Source organism: Nerophis lumbriciformis, linkage group LG07 (assembly GCF_033978685.3).
Source record: "Nerophis lumbriciformis linkage group LG07, RoL_Nlum_v2.1, whole genome shotgun sequence".
Lineage (NCBI taxonomy): Eukaryota > Metazoa > Chordata > Actinopteri > Syngnathiformes > Syngnathidae > Nerophis > Nerophis lumbriciformis.
The window spans coordinates 2,059,266-2,085,976 of record NC_084554.2 but is presented as its reverse complement, the minus strand read 5'-3'; the positions used below and the strand labels follow the sequence as shown (position 1 = coordinate 2,085,976).

Sequence of the window (26,711 nt, the reverse complement as noted above, 5' to 3'; positions counted from 1 at the left end):
GACTGGGACTCGGGCGAGCTTCGCTGGGTGAGACTGGGACTCGGGCGAGCTTCGCTGGGTGAGACTGGGACTCGGGCGAGCTTCGCTGGGTGAGACTGGGACTCCGGCGAGCTTCGCTGGGTGAGACTGGGACTCGGGCGAGCTTCGCTGAGTGAGACTGGGACTCGGGCGAGCTTCGCTGGGTGAGACTGGGACTCGGGCGAGCTTCGCTGGGTGAGACTGGGACTCGGGCGAGCTTCGCTGGGTGAGACTGGGACTCGGGCGAGCTTCGCTGGGTGAGATTGGGACTCGGGCGAGCTTCGCTGGGTGAGACTGGGACTCGGGCGAGCTTCGCTGGGTGAGACTGGGACTTGGGCGAGCTCCGCTGGGTGAGACTGGGACTCGGGCGAGCTTCGCTGGGTGAGACTGGGACTCGGGCGAGCTTCACTGGGTGAGACCGGGACTCGGGCGAGCTTCGCTGGGTGAGACCGGGACTCGGGCGAGCTTCGCTGGGTGAGACAGGGACGTGGGCGAGCTTCGCTGGGTGAGACTGGGACTCGGGCGAGCTTCGCTGGGTGAGACCGGGACGCGGGTGTGCTACGCTAGCTGAGACCGCTCCACTGGGTAAGACCAGGACGCAGGCGAGACCGCTACGCTGGGTGAGACCGGGACGCGGGCGAGCTCCGCTGGGTGAGATCGGGATGCGGGCAAGCTCCGCTGGGTGAGACCGGGACGCGGGCGAGCTTCGCTGGGTGAGACCGGGCCCGAGCAAGCTAGCTCCGTGAGACTGGGACTCGGGCGAGCTTCGCTGGGTGAGACCGGGACTCGGGCGAGCTTCGCTGGGTGAGACCGGGACTCGGGCGAGCTTCGCTGGGTGAGACCGGGACTCGGGCGAGCTTCGCTGGGTGAGACCGGGACTCGGGCGAGCTTCGCTGGGTGAGACCGGGACGCGGGTGTGCTACGCTAGCTGAGACCGCTCCACTGGGTAAGACCAGGACGCAGGCGAGACCGCTACGCTGGGTGAGACCGGGACGCGGGCGAGCTCCACTGGGTGAGATCGGGATGCGGGCAAGCTCCGCTGGGTGAGACCGGGACGCGGGCGAGCTTCGCTGGGTGAGACCGGGCCCGAGCAAGCTAGCTCCGTGAGACTGGGACTCGGGCGAGCTTCGCTGGGTGAGACCGGGACTCGGGCGAGCTTCGCTGGGTGAGACCGGGACTCGGGCGAGCTTCGCTGGGTGAGACCGGGACGCGGGTGTGCTACGCTAGCTGAGACCGCTCCACTGGGTAAGACCAGGACGCAGGCGAGACCGCTCCGCTGGGTGAGACCGGGACGCGGGCGAGCTCCGCTGGGTGAGATCGGGATGCGGGCAAGCTCCGCTGGGTGAGACTGGGACGCGGGCGAGCTTCGCTGGGTGACACTGGGACGTGGGCGAGCTCCGCTGGGTGAGACTGGGACTCGGGCGAGCTTCGATTTATAGTCCGAAAAATAAGGTAACTACGGAGCGTTACCTGGATTATGTTACCTGGATTATATTACCTGGATTATGTCAACGATCTTGATAATTGCTTTGTTTCTGTCAGCGAGTGAAGACTTCCAAAAGTCATGTGGAGACAAAGCATCATCCGTGGTCGTCTCCTTGCTGACTGGAAAATGGAGCAGAATGTTGATTCATAACGTGGATATTACCCCACCCCGGTTATTACCTTCATTTGATTTATTTACCCGTGCCAACATGCATTTTCATCAAATAAAGTCAAAAGTCATTATTATCTAACAGAAGATCTTCTGATGCATTAAACTGATGTTTCTTATTGCCATCAAAGAAGAATTTAGTCCTTAAATAAAATAGTAAACAACTTGTCTTTTAGTAAACAAACAAAGTCTCCTAATTATACATATTGTGTCACTTTCTATTCTATTATTATATTGTGTCACTTCTTATTCTATTACTTTGTCAACATTATTAATGTAATTGTGGGGGGATCCATAAATTGGCTGCGCCCTTTTACCAGCCGCAGGGTTCAAAGCGTAGGGGGGAAAAAAGTAGCGGTTCACAGTTGGAGGGGGGAGGGGGGCTCTTTAGTGGTGTGGATGAGGGGGGAGGGGGCCTTAAAGGAGAGGTGACTGTACTGGAATATTCCATCCAGGGCTTTGTCAGGGTGATCCAGATAAGGAGGGGATAATCTGCACTGTTGTGGCTCCAGACCAGCCAGATTGAGATTAAGATACCAGCGGGCCGAGCACCTGATGGTGAACATGAGGGGGAGAGAGTTGCAACAACACACATTATGATGAGAGTTGCAACAACACACATTATGATGAGAGTTGCAACAACACACATTATGATGAGAGTTGCAACAACACACATTATGATGAGAGTTGCAACAACACACATTATGATGAGAGTTGCAACAACACACATTATGATGCAGCGTGTCTTTAACGAGTGGCGGATGAAGGAAGGAAAGGTTGCAGGTCGATAAATAAAAGGTGTGATACTGCAGGCTGAAATGTACTGGATGGAGCAGGGCCATAAAACCATATCACTATTTTGATATCACTATACTGATATCACTATACTGATATCACTATATTGATATCACTATACTGATATCACTATATTGATATCACTATATTGATATCACTATACTGATATCACTATATTGATATCACTATACTGATATCACTATAATGATATCACTATACTGATATCACTATACTGATATCACTATATTGATATCACTATATTGATATCACTATACTGATAACACTATATTGATATCACTATATTGATATCACTATACTGATATCACTATACTGATATCACTATTTTGATATCACTATACTGATATCACTATATTGATATCACTATATTCATATCACTATATTGATATCACTATACTGATATCACTATATTCATATCACTATTTTGATATCACTATATTGATATCACTATACTGATATCACTATATTGATATCAGTATATTGATATCACTATACTGATATCGCAATAGACATGTAATCCACATCAATTAAAAATGCATTCGATAAAACATAAAAAATGTTGTTTTCTTCATGGTGGGAAGAAAGCAAAAGTATGGAAGCAAGGTCGGTTGCATGAACAAAAGGCACCTGGTCAAATTATCTGATTACCTGGAATTACCAGGAAATAGGAAATATACAAAGCTCTCCATATCACACATTTCTCAAGCGATTCGAATCGTTCCAACATCCACACACTCCACTCACCCTGGACAGACAAGCCACAATGTTTCCTGGTTAAATTCCCTGATTACCCGGGATTACCAGGAATTTCCCCCCATTGAAAATGAATGGGCAATATACAAAGCTCTCCATATCACACATTTCTCAAGCGATTCAACATCCACACACTCCACTCACCCTGGACAGTCAAGCAATAATGCTTTCCGGTCAAATTCCCCGATTACCTGGAATTACCAGGAAATAGGAAATATACAAACCTCTCCATACCACACAATTCTCAAGCGATTCGAATCATTCCAACATCCACACTCCACTCACCCTGGACAGTCAAGTCATAATGTTTCCCGGTCAAATTACCCGATTACCTTTAGTTACCAGGAATTTCCCCCATTGAAAATGAATGGGCAGTATACAAAGCTCTCCATATCCCACATTTCTCAACCGATTCAACATCCACACACCCCACTCACCCTGGACATTTAAGCCATAATGTTTTCCGGTCAAATTCCCCAATTACCTGGAATTACCAGGAAATAGGAAATATACAAACCTCTCCATATCCCACATTTCTCAAGCGATTTGAACCGCTCCAACATCCACACTCTCCACTCACCCTGGACAGTCAAGTCATAATGTTTGCCGGTCAAATTCCCCGATTACCTTTAATTACCAGGAATTTCCCTCATTGAAAATGAATGGGCAATATACAAAGCTCTCCATATCCCACATTTCTCAAGCGATTTGAACCGTTCCAACATCCACACACTCCACTCACCCTGGACAGTCAAGCAATAAAGTTTTCCGGTCAAATTCCCCAATTACCTGGAATTACCAGGAAATAGTAAATATACAAACCTCTCCATATCACACATTTCTCAAGCGATTCGAATCATTCCAACATCCACACTCTCCACTCACCCTGGACAGTCAAGTCATAATGTTTGCCGGTCAAATTCCCCGATTACCTTTAATTACCAGGAATTTCCCCCATTGAAAATGAATGGGAAGTATACAAAGCTCTCCATATCCCACATTTCTCAACCGATCCAACATCCACACACCCCACTCACCCTGGACATTTAAGCCATAATGTTTCCCGGTTAAATTATCTGATTACCCAGAATTACCAGGGAAATCCCCCCATTGAAAATGAATGGGCAATATACAAAGCTCTCCATATCACACATTTCTCAACCGATTCGAATCGTTCCAACATCCACACACTCCACTCACCCTGGACAGTCAAGCCACAATGTTTCCTGGTTAAATTCCCTGATTACCAGGAATTTCCCCCCATTGAAAATGAATGGGCAATATACAAAGCTCTCCATATCCCACATTTCTCAACCGATTCAAACCGCTCCAACATCCACACACTCCACTCACCCTGGACAGTCAAGCAATAATATTTTCCGGTCAAATTCCTCGATTACCTGGAATTACCAGGAAATAGGAAATATACAAACCTCTCCATACCCCACATTTCTCAAGCGATTCGAATCATTCCAACATCCACACTCTCCACTCACCCTGGACAGTCAAGTCATAATGTTTGCCGGTCAAATTCCCCGATTACCTTTAATTACCAGGAATTTCCCCCATTGAAAATGAATGGGCAGTATACAAAGCTCTCCATATCCCACATTTCTCAACCGATTCAACATCCACACACCCCACTCACCCTGGACATTTAAGCCATAATGTTTCCCGGTTAAATGATCTGATTACCAATAATTGTCAGTCTATTTTCCGGACTATAAAGCGCACCGGTATATACAGTAAGCCACACCCACTACATTTTAGAAGAAAAAAATATTTCCCATGTATAAGTCACAGATATATACGTTGTGAAATTAGTTATTTACACAGAAATATTCTGTCTTAATTATTTCCAAGCAGTGTTTGTAACAGGGCAGTAAAACGGCTGATCAAACAAAACAGAAGTCACGGTCATGGACCCACTAGCTGCGCAAGCTAGCTCTCCAATCAGCTAAACAGACTCAATAACTCCACGGTGATGTTTTGGTGAATTTACTGAGGAACTTGTGAAAGTGAAACAATACAAAAAGAATGCCATTGTACGTTAATAATACTAACACAGAGCATATTAGCTAATGTTAATGACGCTAGCAGGTACAAATATGCATGAAAACACTCCTACAGACATCACACATGGGACGCTTTAGTAAGTAAGAATAGTTTTAGTTGTATTGTAAAACTTACAAACGTTGCTTGGAGTGATGAATGAAGAATCCATACGAGTAGAAACGCTATGGATGGCGAGAAGGCGAAATGGCACTTGTGCTTCCATCCGGTTGAAAGTTTTAAAACAGCAGGAATTCACATTCACCCAGCAGCGAGTGAACTCGTCTAAAAGACGGCGCCATAACACAAACAATAACACACCATTTAAGTGTATTTAGGTGTGTTTAATGAAATCTATTTGCTTCGTGGCCACCGGCCAAGAAAAATCCAAAAATTAGCCGCACCGTTTTATAAGCCGCAGGGTTCAAAGCGTAGGGGGGGAAAAAACAGCGGTTTATGGTCCGGCATTTACAGTACATCCAATTGCAATTCAAACCCATTTCTACCAAAATGATTCTCTTTTGAGGGGAACAAAAAAAAAATTATTCTTCTACTGAGGCAATAAATCTAATTTGGAAGCCAAATAACAAGATTTAAAAAAAAAGATTTTAATTTTATGTAAGAAAAATTAAAATGAACAGTCAGCAGAAATGAAAAAAAAAGGACCAAAAACATGTATTTTTTTTCTCAATTTTATCATTCAAACATTCAAAATTAAATTCAAATTAGGGTTGTTATTATAGGGCTGGGCAATAAAACAATATCAATATATTTAGAAATAGACACGTAATTGATATTAATCAAAAAATGCGTCGATAAATTGTTCAATACCGTTTTTTCTTCTTCGTCAGAAAAAAGCGGAAGTATGGAAGCAAGGTTGGTTGCATGAACAAAGACACTCGCTCTCTGGTAACCGAGCAACGGGAAGTGATCACTGACCAGTGGGCGTGACACTCTAACAGCCAATCGGGTAACAGTATCAACTATCACGTTTGGATGCGCCATCTTGTTGTCTCGTGTTTCATTCACATTCAAATGGATTTGTCTGATCGGATTGTCCATTCTGGCTCTCAAATTCATCTCAATTTCACCTTGCAGAGCGGAAAACTTCTCCGAGATGTTATTCCAATTTGCGATTTGATTCCGAGGACGTCGGGTCTGAGAGCCCACAGGGTGTCAATAGAGCAGAGCGATCTTCCACGTCCTGGACAGGAAGTAGTGACAGGCACAGGACCCGCCTCTTCTCCCAAAAGTCTCTCATGTACGCGGCAGCAAACATCCTGTCAGGACAGGCAAGTTCTCCCGAACCTGTGCTTCTTGTCAATTGTGTCGGGAGTCCATTTTTTTAAATCAATTCCATGTTTCGACAGTATGGCACTTTTTCGGATGTTTTCAAAGGGACCGTAGTCAGACCAATGTGGTCTGTACATGATGCAAGGCAAGACCGCTAATACCACACCACTTTAGCTCACCCTTTAGAGCACAGCTGTCACTTTCTGCCACTAAACCTGCAGAAAATAGTTCTTCTCAGGTTTCTATGTTTACATTTTCACACTTTGCACTATTTTCTTACACTTTATGAAACATTTCTTACATATTCATTATTTTTAAGATCTTATTGTTAAGCGTTTAACGTGATTTGACTATTTTGTTGACATTGTTTGTTTTCCATGCTTGTGTTGACATTTCCTTTCTGCCTTGATAGCTGAGGGATTATAATCACAGGAAGTTACATTTCCAATAAATAATATTTTCCATAAGTCATAAAAATCTTGATAATTATCGATATCAACCGATATATTAATGGTGTTTAAACAATTACTGCATAATAAAAAATAATTTCCATAGCTAAATAAGAATAACATGGCAAATTAATGTTACACAGACGTTATTTCCTGCCACTAAACCTGCAGAAAATAGTTACTTCAGGTTTCTCTATGTTTACATTTTCACACTATTTTCTTACACTTTATGAAACATTTCTTACACATTCCTTATTTTTAAGATCTTATTGTTAAGTGTTCAATGTGATTTGACTATTTTGTTGACATTGTTTGTTTTCCATGCTTGTGTTGACATTTCCTTTCTGCCTTGATAGCTGAGGGATTATAACCACAGGAAGTTACATCTCTAATAAATAATATTTTCTATAAGTCATAAAAGTCTTGATAATTATCGATATCAACCGATATATTAATGGTGTTTAAACAATTACTGCATAATAAAAAATAATTTCCATAGCTAAATAAGAATAACAGGGCAAATTAATGTTACACAGACGTTATTTCCTGCCACTAAACCTGCAGAAAATAGTTCTTCTCAGGTTTCTATGTTTACATTTTCACACTTTGCACTATTTTCTTACACTTTATGAAACATTTCTTACACATTCATTATTTTTAAGATCTTATTGTTAAGCGTTTAACGTGATTTGACTATTTTGTTGACATTGTTTGTTTTCCATGCTTGTGTTGACATTTCCTTTCTGCCTTGATAGCTGAGGGATTATAATCACAAGAAGTTACATTTCTAATAAATAATATTTTCCATAAGTCATAAAAATCTTGATAATTATCGATATCAACCGATATATTAATGGTGTTTAAACAATTACTGCATAATAAAAAATAATTTCCATAGCTAAATAAGAATAACATGGCAAATTAATGTTACACAGACGTTATTTCCTGCCACTAAACCTGCAGAAAATAGTTACTTCAGGTTTCTCTTATGTTTACATTTTCACACTATTTTCTTACACTTTATGAAACATTTCTTACACATTCATTATTTTTAAGATCTTATTGTTAAGTGTTCAATGTGATTTGACTATTTTGTTGACATTGTTTGTTTTCCATGCTTGTGTTGACATTTCCTTTCTGCCTTGATAGCTGAGGAAGGTTACATTTCATATAAGTATTATTCTACTGCTCCTTATTTTCCAACATATTAATAATATTTAAACAATTGCTGCATAACAACAATTCCTTTTTATAGTTAAATAAGAACGGGGCAAATTAATGTTACACAGCCGTTATTTCCTGGCATTAAACCTGCAGAAAATAGTTCTTCTCTGGTTTCTATGTTTACATTTTCACACTTTGCACTATTTTCTTACACTTTATGAAGCATTTCTTACATATTCATGATTTTTAAGATCTTATTGTTAAGCGTTTAACGTGATTTGACTATTTTGTTGACATTGTTTGTTTTCCATGCTTGTGTTGACATTTCCTTTCTGCCTTGATAGCTGAGGGATTATAATCACAGGAAGTTACATTTCCAATAAATAATATTTTCCATAAGTCATAAAAATCTTGATAATTATCGATATCAACCGATATATTAATGATGTTTAAACAATTACTGCATAATAAAAAATAATTTCCATAGTTAAATAAGAATAACAGGGCAAATTAATGTTACACAGACGTTATTTCCTGGCACTAAACCTGCAGAAAATAGTTACTTCAGGTTTCTCTTATGTTTACATTTTCACACTATTTTCTTACACTTTATGAAACATTTCTTACACATTCATTATTTTTAAGATCTTATTGTTAAGCGTTTAACGTGATTTGACTATTTTGTTGACATTGTTTGTTTTCCATGCTTGTGTTGACATTTCCTTTCTGCCTTGATAGCTGAGGGATTATAATCACAGGAAGTTACATTTCTAATCAAATATATTGTCCATAAGTCATAAAAAATGTCAATAATTATCAAAAATACTAATAATATTTCAACAATTACTGCATAACAAAAAATAATTTCCATAGTTAAATAAGAATGACATGGCAAATTAATGTTACACAGCCGTTATTTCCTGGCACTAAACCTGCAAAAAATAGTTCTCAGGTTTCTCTATGTTTACATTTTCACACTTTGCACTATTTTCTTACACTTTATGAAACATTTCTTACATATTCCTTATTTTTAAGATCTTATTGTTAAGTGTTCAATGTGATTTGACTATTTTGTTGACATTGTTTGTTTTCCATGCTTGTGTTGACATTTCCTTTCTGCCTTGATAGCTGAGGGATTATAATCACAGGAAGTTACATCTCTAATAAATAATATTTTCCATAAGTCATAAAAATCTTGATAATTATCGAAATCAACCGATATATTAATGGTGTTTAAACAATTACTGCATAATAAAAAATAATTTCCATAGTTAAATAAGAATAACAGGGCAAATTAATGTTACACAGACGTTATTTCCTGCCACTAAACCTGCAGAAAATAGTTACTTCAGGTTTCTCTGTTTACATTTTCACACTATTTTCTTACACTTTATGAAACATTTCTTACACATTCATTATTTTTAAGATCTTATTGTTAAGTGTTCAATGTGATTTGACTATTTTGTTGACATTGTTTGTTTTCCATGCTTGTGTTGACATTTCCTTTCTGCCTTGATAGCTGAGGAAGGTTACATTTCATATAAGTATTATTCTACTGCTCCTTATTTTCCAATATATTAATAATATTTAAACAATTTCTGCATAACAACAATTCCTTTTTATAGTTAAATAAGAACAGGGCAAATTAATGTTACACAGCCGTTATTTCCTGGCATTAAACCTGCAGAAAATAGTTCTCAGGTTTCTCTCTGTTTACATTTTCACACTTTGCACTATTTTCTTACACTTTATGAAACATTTCTTACACATTCATTATTTTTAAGATCTTATTGTTAAGTGTTCAATGTGATTTGAGTATTTTGTTGACATTGTTTGTTTTCCATGCTTGTGTTGACATTTCCTTTCCGCCTTGATAGCTGAGGAAGGTTACATTTCATATAAGTATTATTCTACTGCTCCTTATTTTCCAACATATTAATAATATTTAAACAATTGCTGCATAACAACAATTCCTTTTTATAGTTAAATAAGAACAGGGCAAATTAATGTTACACAGACGTTATTTCCTGGCATTAAACCTGCAGAAAATAGTTCTTCTCAGGTTTCTATGTTTACATTTTCACACTTTGCACTATTTTCTTACACTTTATGAAACATTTCTTACATATTCCTTATTTTTAAGATCTTATTGTTAAGCGTTTAACGTGATTTGACTATTTTGTTGACATTGTTTGTTTTCCATGCTTGTGTTGACATTTCCTTTCTGCCTTGATAGCTGAGGGATTATAATCACAGGAAGTTACATTTCCAATAAATAATATTTTCCATAAGTCATAAAAATCTTGATAATTATCGATATCAACCGATATATTAATGGTGTTTAAACAATTACTGCATAATAAAAAATAATTTCCATAGTTAAATAAGAATAACAGGGCAAATTAATGTTACACAGACGTTATTTCCTGGCATTAAACCTGCAGAAGATAGTTTTTCTCTATGTTTACTTTTTCACACTTTGCACTATTTTCTTACACTTTATGAAACATTTATTACACATTCATTATTTTTAAGATCTTATTGTTAAGTGTTCAATGTGATTTGACTATTTTGTTGACATTGTTTGTTTTCCATGCTTGTGTTGACATTTCCTTTCTGCCTTGATAGCTGAGGAAGGTTACATTTCATATAAGTATTATTCTACTGCTCCTTATTTTCCAATATATTAATAATATTTAAACAATTGCTGCATAACAATTCCTTTTTATAGTTAAATAAGAACAGGGCAAATTAATGTTACACAGCCGTTATTTCCTGGCATTAAACCTGCAGAAAATAGTTCTTCTCAGGTTTCTATGTTTACATTTTCACACTTTGCACTATTTTCTTACACTTTATGAAGCATTTCTTACACATTCCTTATTTTTAAGATCTTATTGTTAAGCGTTTAACGTGATTTGACTATTTTGTTGACATTGTTTGTTTTCCATGCTTGTGTTGACATTTCCTTTCTGCCTTGATAGCTGAGGGATTATAATCACAGGAAGTTACATTTCTAATCAAATATATTGTCCATAAGTCATAAAAAATGTCAATAATTATCAAAAATACTAATAATATTTCAACAATTACTGCATAACAAAAAATAATTTCCATAGTTAAATAAGAATAACAGGGCAAATTAATGTTACACAGACGTTATTTCCTGCCACTAAACCTGCAGAAAATAGTTCTTCTCAGGTTTCTATGTTTACATTTTCACACTATTTTCTTACACTTTATGAAGCATTTCTTACATATTCATGATTTTTAAGATCTTATTGTTAAGTGTTTAATGTGATTTGACTATTTTGTTGACATTGTTTGTTTTCCATGCTTGTGTTGACATTTCCTTTCTGCCTTGATAGCTGAGGAAGGTTACATTTCATATAAGTATTATTCTACTGCTCCTTATTTTCCAACATATTAATAATATTTAAACAATTGCTGCATAACAACAATTCCTTTTTATAGTTAAATAAGAACGGGGCAAATTAATGTTACACAGCCGTTATTTCCTGGCATTAAACCTGCAGAAAATAGTTCTTCTCAGGTTTCTATGTTTACATTTTCAGACTTTGCACTATTTTCTTACACTTTATGAAACATTTCTTACATATTCCTTATTTTTAAGATCTTATTGTTAAGTGTTCAATGTGATTTGACTATTTTGTTGACATTGTTTGTTTTCCATGCTTGTGTTGACATTTCCTTTCTGCCTTGATAGCTGAGGAAGGTTACATTTCAAATAAGTATTATTCTACCGCTCCTTATTTTCCAATATATTAATAATATTTAAACAATTGCTGCATAACAACAATTCCTTTTTATAGTTAAATAAGAACGGGGCAAATTAATGTTACACAGACATTATTTCCTGGCATTAAACCTGCAGAAAATAGTTCTTCTCAGGTTTCTATGTTTACATTTTCACACTTTGCACTATTTTCTTACACTTTATGAAGCATTTCTTACATATTCATGATTTTTAAGATCTTATTGTGAAGCGTTTAACGGGATTTGACTATTTTGTTGACATTGTTTGTTTTCCATGCTTGTGTTGACATTTCCTTTCTGCCTTGATAGCTGAGGGATTATAACCACAGGAAGTTACATTTCTAATAAATGTTATTCTCCTGCTCCTTATAAAAATGTCAATAATTATCAATATTGACTGATATGTTAATAATATTTAAACAATTACTGCACAACAAAAACATCATTTCCATAGTTACTGAACACATTTGCAACAAAGCATGCAAATGCGAGGCGTGTGAATGCAAATGATGTCTGCCAGTAGCAGCCTGCTGTGGTTTCTTTGCAGCAGAAGCCAACCGACGAGTAATGTCTGTGGAAATGATATTCGTGGACAATAGTCGTGACATCATCACTCCTGTTTTTCCGTTACTAGCTGCTAGAATAATGATGTTTAAGTTATCACACAACTCTTATGCTTGAAGGCCGTTGCTATAGTTATTAATAATTGTGCTGAAGTTGTACTTTTCTATCTGTGCAAAGTTGGATTGCGAGTCGTCTCGTGTCAGTGTTTGTGTCCAGACCCGGCCTGCAGACTGCCGAGGGCGAACATCGAGTACCTCGACGCAGACATAGCAGAGGCAGGGCGATATCGCGAGTGTCAGCACATTTCCATTTCTGAATAATCATATATTGTGTCTAGGGCTGCAACTAAAGATTAATTTGATAATCGATTAATCTGTCGATTATTACTTCGATTAATAATCGGATAAAAGAGACAAACTACATTTCTATCCTTTCTAGTATTTTATTGGGGAAAAACAGCATACTGGCACCATACTTATTAGGGCCCGCATGGCCCATTGCATAAGGACTCCCAAAGGGAGTCCTTATGCAATGGGACATAAGGACCTATTGAATTTGTAAGGTTTTATTATTCTTTCTTTTTTCTTCCGCCGCCTCTTTGAGCACTAATTTGACCCACTTAACATGCTTCAAAACTCACCATATTTGACCCACACATCAGGACTTGCGAAAATTGTCTTTTAATTAAAAAAAAACGAACCCAAAAACTCAAAATTGCGCTCTAGCGGCCCCTAAAAAGAAAAAAAAACTAAGCTGCCTGTAACTCCCACTAGGAAGGTCGAAGGGACATGAAACAAAAACCTCTATGTAGGTCTGACTTAGACCTACCTTTCATAATTGTATATCCTCGGGCAAAAATCAACAGGAAGTTGGCAATTCCCCCTTCAAGACAAAAAAGTACTAAAAACAGTCACTTTTGTCTCTTTTTGAGCTATAAGTTGACCCCCTTAACATGCTTCAAAACTCACCAAACTGAACACACACATCAGGACTGGCTAAAATTGCGATCTAATGAAAAAACCTAACCCCAAATCTCAAAATTGTGCTCTAGCGCAATTGTTTTATGAAACGCACAAAAAACTGCTCCTCGGATGAAAAAACTGACAAAACTGCCTGTAACTCTCACTGGGAAGGTCGGAGAGACATGTAACAAAAACCTCTATGTAGGTCTCACTTAGACCTACATTTCATAAATTGACAACCCCCAGCAAAAATCAACAGGAAGTTTGCTATTCCCCCTTCAATACACATTTTTTGTAAAAACCAGTCACCTTCCTTGTCGTTTCGCCTTCAAACTAACACAGGAGAGAGATTGAACCCTTGTGATTACAATGACAGAAGCGCTTTTTTTCTAACTGCTCCGGTTTTGATTTTATGACCCTTCAAAGACCCGCTGCGCTGATGCTGCTGCGCTGCTGTTTTTTTAAGATGGCTGCTTAAAAGCAGGAAGCACCAGCGTGCCCACACAATGCAGACAAGGTAGGTACACTACACAAAAGTATTGGGACAATTCGGACTAAAAGTAGACAAAAGTATTGGGACACTTATTCTTTATTCTTTTTCTTCCGCCGCCTCTTTGAGCACTAATTTGACCCACTTAACATGCTTCAAAACTCACCATATTTGACCCACACATCAGGACCTGCGAAAATTGTCTTTTAATTAAAAAAAAACAAACCGCAAAAATCAAAATTGCGCTCTAGCGCCCCCTAGGAAAAAAAAAAAAAAACTAGACTGCCTGTAACTCCCACTAGGAAGGTCGGAAAGACATGAAACAAAAACCTCTATGTAGGTCTGACTTAGACCTAGTTTTCACAATTGTATATCTTCAGGCAAAAATCAACAGGAAGTTGGCAATTCCCCCTTCAAGACAAAAAAGTACTAAAAACAGTCACTTTTGCCTCTTTGAGCTGTAATTTGAACCCCTTAACATGCTTCAAAACTCACCAAACTGAACGCACACATCAGGACTGGCAAACATTGCGATCTAAAAAAAAAAACCTAACCCCAAATCTCAAAATTGCGCTCTACTGCAATTTTTTAATAAAACGCACAAAAAACTGCTCCTCGGATGAAAAAACTGACAAAACTGCCTGTAACTCCCACTGGGAAGGTTGGAGAGACATGAAACAAAAACCTCTATGTAGGTCTCACTTAGACCTACATTTCATAAATTGACAACCCCCAGCAAAAATCAACAGGAAGTTTGCTATTCCCCCTTCAAAACAATTTTTTTGTAAAAACCGGTCACCTTCCTTCAAAAACGAACTCCTCTGAGCGCGTTTGTCGTTTCGCCTTCAAACTAACACAGGAGAGAGATTGAACCCTTGTGATTACAATGACAGAAGCGCTTTTTTTTCTAACTGCTCCGGTTTTGATTTTATGACCCTTCAAAGACCCGCTGCGCTGATGCTGCTGCGCTGCTGTTTTTTTAAGATGGCTGCTTAAAAGCAGGAAGCACCAACGTGCCCACACAATGCAGACAAGGTAGGTACACTAGACAAAAGTATTGGGACACTTCAGACTAAAAGTAGACAAAAGTATTGGGACACTTAGGACTAGCACCTGCCAAATACGCGGGCCCGACCAACGCTGCTTGCAGCTTTAATTATTCTTTCTTTTTTCTTCCGCCGCCTCTTTGAGCACTAATTTGACCCACTTAACATGCTTCAAAACTCACCATATTTGACCCACACATCAGGACCTGCGAAAATTGTCTTTCAATTTAAAAAAAACGAACCCAAAAACTCAAAATTGCGCTCTAGCGCTTCCTAAAAAGAAAAAAAAACTAAGCTGCCTGTAACTCCCACTAGGAAGGTCGGAGGGACATGAAACAAAAACCTCTATGTAGGTCTGACTTACACCTACCTTTCATAATTGTATATCCTCGGGCAAAAATCAACAGGAAGTTGGCAATTCCCCCTTCAAGACAAAAAAGTACTAAAAACAGTCACTTTTGCCTCTTTTTGAGCTATAATTTGACCCCCTTAACATGCTTCAAAACTCACCAAACTGAACGCACACATCAGGACTGGCTAAAATTGCAATCTAATGAAAAAACCTAACCCCAAATCTCAAAATTGTGCTCTAGCGCAATTTTTTTATGAAACGCACAAAAACCTGCTCCTCGGATGAAAAAACTGACATAACTGCCTGTAACTCCCACTGGGAAGGTTGGAGAGACATGAAACAAAAACCTCTATGTAGGTCTCACTTAGACCTACATTTCATAAATTGACAACCCCCAGCAAAAATCAACAGGAAGTTTGCTATTCCCCCTTCAAAACAATCAAACAATTTCCTTCAAAAACGAACTCCTCTGAGCGCGTTTGTTGTTTCGCCTTCAAACTAACACAGGAGAGAGATTAAACCCTAGTGTATAAAATAACATAACAGAGTTTTAATACCTGCTCCGGTTTTGATTTTATGACCCTTCAAAGACCCGCTGCGCTGATGCTGCTGCGCTGCTGTTTTTTTAAGATGGCTGCTTAAAAGCAGGAAGCACCAACGTGCCCACACAATGCAGACAAGGTAGGTACACTAGACAAAAGTATTGGGACACTTCAGACTAAAAGAAGACAAAAGTATTGGGACACTTAGGACTAGCACCTGCCAAATACGCGGGCCCGACCAATGCTGCTTGCAGCTTTAATTCTTTCTTTTTTCTTCCGCCGCCTCTTTGAGCACTAATTTGACCCACTTAACATGCTTCAAAACTCACCATATTTGACCCACACATCAGGACTTGCGAAAATTGTCTTTTAATTAAAAAAAAAAACGAACCCAAAAACTCAAAATTGCGCTCTAGCGCCCCCTAAAAAGAAAAAAAAACTAAGCTGCCTGTAACTCCCACTAGGAAGGTCGGAGAGACATGAAACAAAAACCTCTATGTAGGTCTGACTTATACCTACCTTTCATAATTGTATATCCTCGGGCAAAAATCAACAGGAAGTTGGCAATTCCCCCTTCAAGACAAAAAAGTACTAAAAACAGTCACTTTTGCCTCTTTGAGCTATAATTTGACCCCCTTAACATGCTTCAAAACTCACCGAACTGAACACAAACATCAGGACTGGCTAAAACTGTGATCTAATGAAAAAACCTAACCCCAAATCTCAAAATTGTGCTCTAGCGCAATTTTTTTATGAAACGCACAAAAAACTGCTCCTCGGATGAAAAAACTGACAAAACTGCCTGTAACTCCCACTGTAGGTCTCACTTAGACCTACATTTCATAAATTGACAACCCCCAGCAAAAATCAACAGGAAGTTTGCTATTCCCCCTTCAAAACACATTTTTTGTAAAAACCGGTCACCTTCCTTCAAAAACGAACTCCTCTGAGCGCGTTTGTCGTTTCGCCTTCAAACTAACACAGGAGATTGAACCCTTGTGATTACAATGACAGAAGCGCTTTTTTTTTATAACTGCTCCGGTTTTGATTTTATGACCCTTCAAAGACCCGCTGCGCTGATGCTGCTGCGCTGCTGTTTTTTTACGATGGCTGCTTAAAAGCAGCAAGCACCAACGTGCCCACACAATGCAGACAAGGTAGGTACACTAGACAAAAGTCTTGGGACACTTCAGACTAAAAGTAGACAAAAGTATTGGGACACTTAGGACTAGCACCTGCCAAATACGCGGGCCCGACCAATGCTGCTTGCAGCTTTAATTCTTTCTTTTTTCTTCCGCCGCCTCTTTGAGCACTAATTTGACCCACTTAACATGCTTCAAAACTCACCATATTTGACCCACACATCAGAACCTGCAAAAATTGTCTTTTAATTAAAAAAAAACGAACCCAAAAACTCAAAATTGCGCTCTAGCGCCCCCTAAAAAGAAAAAAAAAACTAAGCTGCCTGTAACTCCCACTAGGAAGGTCGGAGAGACATGAAACAAAAACCTCTATGTAGGTCTGACTTACACCTACCTTTCATAATTGTATATCCTCCGGCAAAAATCAACAGGAAGTTGGCAATTCCCCCTTCAAGACAAAAAAGTACTAAAAACAGTCACTTTTGCCTCTTTTTGAGATATAATTTGACCCCCTTAACATGCTTCAAAACTCACCAAACTGAACACACACATCAGGACTGGCTAAAATTGAGATCTAATGAAAAAACCTAACCCCAAATCTCAAAATTGTGCTCTAGCGCAATTTTTTTATGAAACGCACAAAAAACTGCTCCTCGGATGAAAAAACTGACAAAACTGCCTGTAACTCCCACTGGGAAGGTCGGAGAGACATGAAACAAAAACCTCTATGTAGGTCTCACTTAGACCTACATTTCATAAACTGACAACCCCCAGCAAAAATCAACAGGAAGTTTGCTATTCCCCCTTCAAAACAAATTTTTTGTAAAAACCGGTCACCTTCCTTCAAAAACGAACTCCTCTGAGCGCGTTTGTCGTTTCGCCTTCAAACTAACACAGGAGATTGAACCCTTGTGATTACAATGACAGAAGCGCTTTTTTTCTAACTGCTCCGGTTTTGATTTTATGACCCTTCAAAGACCCGCTGCGCTGATGCTGCTGCGCTGCTGTTTTTTTACGATGGCTGCTTAAAAGCAGGAAGCACCAACGTGCCCACACAATGCAGACAAGGTAGGTACACTAGACAAAAGTCTTGGGACACTTCAGACTAAAAGTAGACAAAAGTATTGGGACAGTTAGGACTAGCACCTGCCAAATACGCGGGCCCGACCAATGCTGCTTGCGGCTTTAATTTTGATTATTGTTTCTCAGCTGTCTGTAAATGTTGCAGTTTATAATAAAGGTTTATTAAAAAAATAAAAAATAAAGTTTTTTTTTTTTTTTTAAATAAAAATAAAAAAGCCCCTGCACATGCGCATAGCATAGATCCAACGAATCGATGACTAAATTAATCGGCAACTATTTTTATAATCGATTAGTTGCTGCAGCCCTAATTGTGTCTAACTGGGGCTGCTGAATTTAACCCCCTTCCTTCAGAGAGAGCCTGTAACCAGGGACCTCCCGAATAAATAGAGGAGAACCTGGGCTGTGCCTTAAAGCGTAGGTTGGAACTGTAACTTTTAACGTCCGCTCTGTTTTTATTGTTATTGTCTGCATTTTAATTTTGCTTTTATTTTCTTTCATTTCACTTTGTTGTCTGGGAAGCACTTTGAGTCTGCCTTGTGTATGACAAGTGCTATACAAATAAAGTTGCCTTGCCTACAGCCCAATTAATTAACTCTGTCTCTGCCTGATTCCTTGCTTCTTGTCTGTTTAATAGATGTCATCGGTGTTTGAACCTGACACTGGCATAAACATTGCCAGTGCTAACATGTAAAGTGTGAGGATATTCTTGTTCAAAACATTAATATCTCGCTCATTTAGTTATGTCAGCACGTCTGTGATACACCAGCATTTAAAGACGCGATGTCGGACATCTGGAGGCAGGACGCCGACTTCGCCATGCTTGCTAGCTTGCTAACAAGCATGAGACCAAGTTGTGTGAGAAAAAAATGTAATTTTAGCCAAAAGTCAGCCAGCTAAACTTTGTAATCCAATTACTTTTTAAAGCAGTTTTAATTTGCAATGCATAAAAAGACACTTTAACAAACAGCAATGTGTAGGTATCACAAGATTAAACATACCGTATTTTCCGCACTATAAGGCGCACCTAAAAACCACACATTTTCTCAAAAGCTGACAGTGCGCCTTATAACCCGGTGCGCTTTATATATGGATTAATATTAAGATTCATTTTCATAAAGTTTCGGTCTCGCAACTACGGTAAACAGCCGCCATCTTTTTTCCCCGTAGAAGAGGAAGTGCTTCTTCTTCTACGCAAGCAACCGCCAAGGTAAGCACCCGCCCCCATTGAACAGGAAGCGCTTCTTCTTCTACTGTAAGCAACCACCCGCCCGCGTAGAAGAAGAAAAAGCGCGCGGATATTACCGTACATTTCCTTTGTGTGTTTACATCTGTAAAGACCACAAAATGGCTCCTACTAAGCGACAGGGATCCGGTTCATGAAAAGACGCAATCTCTCCATCCGCACACGGATTACTATTTCACAGCAACTGATATTCCTGTGAACCGCACTGTGGATACAACGGGAGCACGTACGGTGAATATTCGCACCACAGGGAATGAGAAGTCATCCTTCACTGTGGTTCTAGCTTGCCATGCTAATGGCCAGAAACTTCCACCCATGGTGATATTCAAAAGGAAGACCTTGCCAAAAGAGACCTTTCCAGCCGGCGTCATCATAAAAGCTAACTCGAAGGGATGGATGAAGAAAAGATGAGCGAGTGGTTAAGGTAAGTTTAAGTTTACGCGAAGAGGCCGGGTGGCTTTTTTCACGCAGCTCTGTCCATGTTGATATACGTATGTTTGTGATTGCACATTTGCGTACATTTTGGGAGTGAACAGAGTTGTTAGAACGCTGGTTTTTAATATATTATTAAAGTTTGACTGACCTATCTGACTGTTTTTTGACATTCCTTTAGCGCAGTTAGATGCGGCTTACCACACGGGGCGGCTTATAGGTGGACAAAGTTTTGAAATATGCCGTTCATTGAAGGCGCGGCTTATAACCCAGGGCGCCTTATGGTGCGGAAAATACGGTAAAGTGTGAGGATATTCTTGTTCAAAACATTAATATCTGGCTCATTTAGTTATGTCAGCACGTCTGTGATACACCAGAATTTAAAAGACGCGATGTCAGACATCTGGAGGCAGGACGCCGACTTCGGTAAAGAGCATTAGCTTCTACCTTGCTAGCTTGCTAACGAGCATGAGACCAAGTTGTGTGAGAAAAATATATCATTTTAGCCAAAAGTCAGCCAGCTAAACTTTGTGATTCAATTACTTTTTAAAGCAGTTTTAATTTGCAATGCATAAAAAGACACAAGATTAAACATACAACCTATTAAATAGCCAACATTTTAAGAGTGAATCAAATTCTACACTTTGAGTCTATTAGAGTGCTGACACTGCCAAGAGTTAATCAATAATCAATCAACTTTTTAAACATCACTAAATCTTTTTCTTTTTTTCTGAAAGTTTGATTTTGTGTTTTCATTGCCACTATTTTAACTGTTTTTTTATTACGTAAACAAGGTTAATTGATTTTTTTGTAGCACTTTTCTTTCTTTTAAATAAGACATTTTAGTCATCTTTTTAATGTTTGTAGCACGTGAATGAGCAGCACAGTCACGGTAGAAATAAATATTTATGAATGAATGAGTCCTCTATCTTGCCCAAAATAACTTAAGCTACATTTAGAAGTCGAGCCATTAAGTGTGTGTACGCTTTATTATCTGGATAATGGACATTTTAGAAGAAAAAAATATTTTCCATATATAAGTCACAGAAATTAGTTATTTACACAGGAATATTCTGTCTTAATTATTTCCAAGCAGTGTTTGTAACAGGGCAGTAAAACGGCTGATCAAACAAAACAGAAGTCACGGTCATGGACCCACTAGCTGCGCAAGTTAGCTCTCCAATCAGCTAAACAGACTCAATAACTCCACGGTGATGTTTTGGCGTGTTTACCGAGGAATTTGTGAAAGTGAAACAATACAAAAAGAATGCCATTGTAAGTTAATAATACTAACACAGACACTCATAAATGTGTTAGCATATTAGCTAATGTTAATGACGCTAGCAGGTACATATAAGCATGAAAACACTCCTACAGACGTCACACATGGGACGCTTTAGTAAGTAAGAATAGTTTTAGTTATATTGTAAAACTTACAAACTTGGAGTGATGAATGAAGAATCCATACGAGTAGAAACGCTATGGATGGCGAGAAGGCGAAATGGCACTTGTGCTTCCATCCGGTTGAAAGTTTTAAAACAGCAGGAATTCACATTCACCCAGCAGCGAGTGAACTCGTCTAAAAGACGGCGCCATAACACAAACAATAACACACCATTTAAGTGTATTTAGGTGTGTTTAATGAAATCTATTTGCTTCGCGGCCACCGGCCAAGAAAAATCCAAAAATTAGCCGCACCGTTTTATAAGCCGCAGGGTTCAAAGCGTAGGGGGGGAAAAACCAGCGGTTTATAGTCCGGCATTTACAGTACATTCAATTGCAATTCAAACCCATTTCTACCAAAATTATTCTCTTTTGAGGGGAACAACACACTGAATAATGGACAAGATCATTGTTGACTCATGGAAAATAACGGTTAGTTTGCATTTCCAAATAGCACAAACAATGTTACAAAATATACAATTATTTGTTTGTACTCCGGAACTAATATGTGAATGCACTAACTCAGTGTTTTCCTACCTTTTTTGAGGCAAGGCACATTTTTTACAGCAGATGACATGGCACCCCAAACCATCACTGATGGTGGAAACTTTACACTAGACTTCAGGCAACGTGGATCCTGTGCCTCTCCTGTCTTCCTCCAGACTCTGGGACCTCGATTTCCAAAGGAAATGCAACATTTGCATGGTTGGGTGATGGTTTGGGGTGCCATGTCATCTGCTGGTGTCGGTCCACTCTGTTTCCTGAGATCCAGGGTCAACGCAGCCGTCTACCAGCAAGTTTTAGAGCACTTCATGCTTCCTGCTGCTGACCTGCTCTATGGAGATGGAGATTTCAAGTTCCAACAGGACTTGGCGCCTGCACACACCGCAAAATCTACCCGTGCCTGGTTTACGGACCATGGTATTTCTGTTCTAAATTGGCCCGCCAACTCCCCTGACCTTAGCCCCATAGAAAATCTGTGGGGTATTGTGAAAAGGAAGATGCAGAATGCCAGACCCAAAAACGCAGAAGAGTTGAAGGCCACTATCAGAGCAACCTGGGCTCTCATAACACCTGAGCAGTGCCAGAAACTCATCGACTCCATGCCACGCCGCATTAACGCAGTAATTGAGGCAAAAGGAGCTCCAACCAAGTATTGAGTATTGTACATGCTCATATTTTTCATTTTCATACTTCTCAGTTGGCCAATATTTCTAAAAAACCCTTTTTTGTATTAGCCTTAAGTAATATTCTAATTTTGTGACACACGGAATTTTGGATTTTCATTTGTTGCCACTTCAAATCATCAAAATTAAACGAAATAAACATTTGAATGCATCAGTCTGTGTGCAATGAATAAATATAATGTACAAGTTACACCTTTTGAATGCAATTACTGAAATAAATCAAGTTTTTCTAAATATTCTAATTTACTGGCTTTTACCTGTATATATACATGTATTTATCTAGCTATTCTTGTTTAAATCACACTTACGTGTAACTTACAAATGACAATATATTTATTTATTTAAGTGTGTATCAAACTGGTAGCCCTTCGCATTAATCAGTACCCAAGAAGTAGTTTTTGGTTTGGTGACCCCTGTACTAGGGCATCAAATCAGTGTCAGTTGAGTCGGTCCATAGGTTGCCTGTAGGGATTTTTAATGTCCAGCAGATATCAGTATTTAGTGACACAGTATCGACACAGTATCAATACAGTTTTGCAATGTGTCGAAACTAAGGCTGAAACGACGCGTCGACGTTGTCGACGTCATCGGTTACGTAAATACGTTGACGCCGTTTTTGTGCGTCGGCGCGTCGCATATTTACGTCACACTACTGTCATGGCGGAGCGCAAAGCAGACGATGCGAGCGAGGGGAAAAAAGCACGCCAAAAGTCGTCAAAAGTGTGGGAGTATTTCAATAAACGGCCTAATAATGTTGTTGTATGCACACTGTGTCGAGCGGAAATGGCCTATCATAGCAGCACAACGGCTATGAACGAACATTTGAAAAGAAAACCCCCGACAGCGTTCTTGCCATCACCATCAACAAGTCAATCGTCCGCGTGCGTATACGTTGTCATCATTACACAAAAACATGAATGTGTCATTTGTATCTGCGTTGTAAATTCATAAACTAAAGCACCGTTTCGCTCTGAGAGGCGCGTTTGGCGTGCCTGTTCAGTGTTTACAAAGACGCGCTCCTCTTTAACGCTGTGGAGAGGCGGCGGCGGCGAGCGAGCGGCGAGGCGGGGCGCGCCGGGAGCGACGCCGCAATCGTGCCCAGGTGCGCGATCCGCGCAGTTGGAAGAGAAAAGACTTTGTGTAAAATTAAAAGATTGTAAACCTGGCAAAGCCGTCTGGCGTTCAGTCTGTCGGTCCTGAAAGAACCCCACGGCACAAGACGTGTCACAAACGCTAACGTTAATTAGTTGTGCAAATACCTTTTACAACATTAACAGTTACATATACTATGTACAAACCAACAATTAACTTTCACTTTAATCATACTATCATTGTTGTGTTATTAAGCAAAATAAGCAATACTTTTACTTTTGTTGAAATGTTTACACTGTACACTTTTTTGTATTGGATGTTTAGCTTTATTTTTGCACATTTTAGCAAATAAGCAATACTTTTACTTTTGTTGAAATGTTTACACTTGTTACAGAATATTTCCGTTTTGCACTTTTTTGTATTGGATGTTTATCTTTATTTTAGCACATTTTAAAGCAAAATAAGCAATACTTTTACTTTTTAAATGCTTATACTATTCCAGAATATTAAAATTTGCACTGGATGTTTACTTTTATATTTGCACATTAAAAAGCAAATAAGCTACTTTTAATTTTGTTAAATGTTAAAAGTTTTAAATGTTTACATTGTTACAGAATATTTTGTCATGTTGTTGTCAATGTTGACTGAGTGGCCATACTTTTTTTTTTGTAAATAAAAGCCATGCCTTTTGAAAAAACTGGCCTACATTTATTTTTTCCTCTTCATTTTAAATTTAAAAAAAAAATCGGTAAAAGGAAAAATAATCTATAGATTAATCGAAAAAATAATCTATAGATTAACCGATTAATCGAAAAAAATAATCTATAGATTAATCGATAGAAAAATAATCGTTAGCTGCAGCCCTAGTCGAAACGCTTCATGACGCCTCATCAACCCATCACTACTTGCAGCACAAACTCCAGGTTTGGTGGTCATGTGATAAGATTTGATATAAAAAGAAGACTTTTTAGTCTTTAAGGTGAAGAAGACTTGTAGAGAAGTTGAAGCAAAGACAAGAAAACAAAACAAACCTTGAGCGACGACTTCTGCTTCCTCCGAGTGGACAATTGCGAGCGGAAACCGTCGCCCGTTTCCTTCTGCGGTGGCCGGCGAGGAAAGGTGAAGAAAGGTGAAGAAAAAAAAAAAAAAAAAAGCAGCTTGACGGAGGGTTTTTTTTTGTTTTTTTTCCCGCGCCAGCAGCAGCAGCATGTAGCCGAGCTAGCCTGCTAGCCGCACTAATAAACACTTAACTCGTCATAATCCGGCTCCCTTTCGCCGGGAGGACGCCGTCACCCTCCGCCGGAGACAGCCGCGGCCGGTGCGTCCGAGTATCGCGAAGGTCTCGGCGGGTGAGGGAGACGATCTTGTTCCGCGCTGCTCTGCGAGCACAATGGACCTCTTTTTACTCGCTCCTCCACTGCGAGACGCTTTTACGACACTCGCCGTCTGTTTACGTCCGCGTTGCCGGGCGACTCTTCCCAACCTTTCTCTCCCGCTGGAGCTCCGCCCCCCCAGGGGGAGAAACAAACCTGCCCATAAAAGGCATTTCCTCCCACATGTGCGGCTACATTTGATCTCCATAAAAAAAAATTGACATAAAATGACTTATATATATATATATATATATATTATATAAATAAATAATAAATAGTATATACTCATGATTTTTAAAATACAAATGTTACATTATGGTTGACAACTTTAATGTTATAAAAGTAAATCATTTTTGTAATATTGTATAATGCAGCGTTTCTCAAAGTGTGGGGCGCACCCCACTGGTGGGGAATAGAGACATGACAGGTGGGGCGCGAGGAATATTGAACTTGATGCAAGTTATTTGATTTATTATTGAACTTGATGCAAGTTATAACACTTTTTTTGATTTATTATTGAACTTGATACAAGTTATAACACTTTTGTTTTATTTATTATTGAACTTGATGCAAGTTATAACACTTTTTTTGATTTATTATTGAACTTGATGCAAGTTATAACACTTTTTTTGATTTATTATTGAACTTGATGCAAGTTATTGGATTTATTATTGAACTTGATGCAAGTTATAACACTTTTTTTGATTTATTATTGAACTTGATGCAAGTTATTGGATTTATTATTGAACTTGATGCAAGTTATAACACTTTTTTTGATTTATTATTGAACTTGATGCAAGTTATAACACTTTTTTTTATTATTGAACTTGATGCAAGTTATAACACTTTTTTTGATTTATTATTGAACTTGATGCAAGTTATAACACTTTTATTTGATTTATTATTGAACTTGATGCCAGTTATAACACTTGTTTGATTTATTACTGAACGTGATGCAAGTTATAACACTTTTTTGGATTTATTATTGAACTTGATGCAAGTTATTGGATTTATTATTGAACTTGATGCAAGTTATAACACTTTTTTTGATTTATTATTGAACTTGATGCAAGTTATAACACTTTTGTTTTATTTATTATTGAACTTGATGCAAGTTATAACACTTTTTTTGATTTATTATTGAACTTGATGCAAGTTATAACACTTTTTTTGATTTATTATTGAACTTGATGCAAGTTATTGGATTTATTATTGAACTTGATGCAAGTTATAACACTTTTTTTGATTTATTATTGAACTTGATGCAAGTTATAACACTTTTATTTGATTTATTATTGAACTTGATGCCAGTTATAACACTTGTTTGATTTATTACTGAACGTGATGCAAGTTATAACACTTTTTTTGATTTATTATTGAACTTGATGCAAGTTATTGGATTTATTATTGAACTTGATGCAAGTTATAACACTTTTTTTGATTTATTATTGAACGTGATGCAAGTTATAACACTTTTTTTTATTATTGAACTTGATGCAAGTTATAACACTTTTTTTGATTTATTATTGAACTTGATGCAAGTTATAACACTTTTATTTGATTTATTATTGAACTTGATGCCAGTTATAACACTTGTTTGATTTATTACTGAACGTGGTGCAAGTTATAACACTTTTTTGGATTTATTATTGAACTTGATGCAAGTTATAACAGTTTTTTTTATTTATTATTGAACGTGATGCATGTTATAACACTTTTGTTTTATTTATTATTGAACTTGATGCAAGTTATTGGATTTATTATTGAACTTGATGCAAGTTATAACA

At 38.5% G+C, this 26,711-nt stretch overlaps 1 protein-coding gene across 1 annotated transcript in view; it reads right to left on the bottom strand.

Annotated features, from left to right (window-relative positions):
* dipk2ab (divergent protein kinase domain 2Ab) overlaps positions 1–25,018 on the bottom strand; it is a 161,476-nt gene extending 136,458 nt beyond the window's left edge. Inside the window, exon 1 of the mRNA XM_061965928.2 lies at positions 24,583–25,018. The gene's annotated coding sequence lies outside the window, so the exon portion shown is untranslated. The remainder of the gene's footprint in view (positions 1–24,582) is intronic.
* Positions 25,019–26,711: the final 1,693 nt, after the last annotated feature.